Source organism: Prunus persica, chromosome G2, assembly GCF_000346465.2.
Source record: "Prunus persica cultivar Lovell chromosome G2, Prunus_persica_NCBIv2, whole genome shotgun sequence".
Classification (NCBI taxonomy): Eukaryota; Viridiplantae; Streptophyta; class Magnoliopsida; order Rosales; family Rosaceae; genus Prunus; species Prunus persica.
In genome coordinates, this window is record NC_034010.1 from 13020156 (window position 1) to 13022048 (window position 1893).

The window sequence follows — 1893 nt, forward strand, 5'->3', positions numbered from 1 at the left end:
GTTTTGACCAAACTAAGAACATAAAAGCTATTTTTCTGTTTTATGGTATCTAAACTCAGCCAATGACCAAAAACACTTCTGTAACACATGTGAAACATGCTGCAAACACCCGAGGGCTATAAAAATGCAACAATTTATCTTTGGAACACAAAATCCATAGTTTGATGACACAAAACATAACAAAAACAAAAATATGAAAATTTACGAGAAATCACACATAAACTAAAAACAAAAACGAAAACAAAAGTTAAGAATGCTTGGGTTGCCTCCCAAGAAGCGCTTCTTTATAGTCGTGAGCTAGACGTTGTTCTTTAGATGATTAATCAATAGATGGGGGTGGTGCATCCACGTGCATGCTCTCTTTTCCAAGCTCAAAAGATTCATAGTATGGCTTCAAGCAATGTCCGTTCACTTTGAATATGTTTCCCGTCTTGTCATTTTGAATCTCAACTGCACCGTGAGGGAAAACATTAATAACAACAAAAGGACCGTACCATCTAGAACGCAACTTACCTGGGAATAGCCGGAGGCGTGAATTGAAGAGCAAGACTTTCTGCCCTATTTCAAAGGTCTTCCTTTGAATGGCTTTGTCATGAAATGCCTTCGTCTTTTCCTTGTAAACCCGTGCACTCTCATAGGCATCATTTTCCTCATCTCATCCAATTCATTCACTTGGAGTCGCCTTGCATCTCCAGCCTCTTTCATATCGAAATTGAATTTCTTGATTGCCCAAAATGCTCTATGTTCAAGTTCAACCGGAAGGTGACATGCTTTACCATAAACCAAACGAAAAGGAGACATACCAATGGGGGTTTTGTAAGCTGTCCTATATGCCCATAATGCTTCATTAAGTCTCAAACTCCAATCCTTTCTCGTAGGGCTCACGGTTTTCTCCAAGATTTGCTTGATTTCTCGGTTACTAATCTCCACTTGTCCACTTGTTTGGGGATGATAAGGTGTCGAGACCCTATGTGTAATTCCATACCGCTTTAAAAGTGCCTCAAATGACCTATTGCAAAAGTGAGTGCCTCCATCGCTGATAATGGCTCTTGGTGTTCCAAACCTAGAAAAGATGTTGTCCTTCACAAAACTCAAAACAACTTTTGAATCATTAGTCCGGGTAGGAATTGCTTCCACCCATTTAGAGACATAGTCAACAGTAAGAAGAATGTAAATAAAGCCATAAGAGGAAGGGAATGGTCCCATAAAATCAATGCCCCACACATCAAATATTTCAACAATAAGGATAGGCGTTAAAGGCATTTGATTCCTAGAGCTAATGTTACCGGTTCTTTGACATCTACCACATGTGGAACAATAAGTATATGCATCTTTGAACAAGCTAGGCCAATAAAAACCACATTGCAATACTTTAAGGGCTGTTTTCTTAGTACCAAAATGTCCACCACATGCAGATGAATGACAAAAGGTAAGTATAGAATTAAATTCAGATTCAGACACGCACCTTCTAACAATCTGATCTGGACAATATTTCCATAAGTATGGATCATCCCAAACATAATACCTACTTGTTTTTACAAGCTTATCCTTTTGAGCGCGAGTGAGATCCTTCGGAATCAGTTTTGAAGCCTTATAATTGATAATGTCAGCGTACCAAGGGTCCTTGGCTTCGAGGGTGAAGAGTTGCTCATCGGGGAAACTTTCACGTAGAGGAAGCACGTCCTCTTCTTCATTGGATCCTTGCGCCAGCCTACTCAAATGGTCAGCCACCACGTTTTCACTCCCTTTCTTGTCTCTAATCACCAAATCAAATTCTTGAAGCAAGAGAGTCCACCTAATCAGTCGGGGCTTGGCGTCCTTCTTTTGGAGGAGGTACCTAAGCGCTGCATGATCAGAGAATACAATTACTTTAGTGCCAATAAGATATGATCT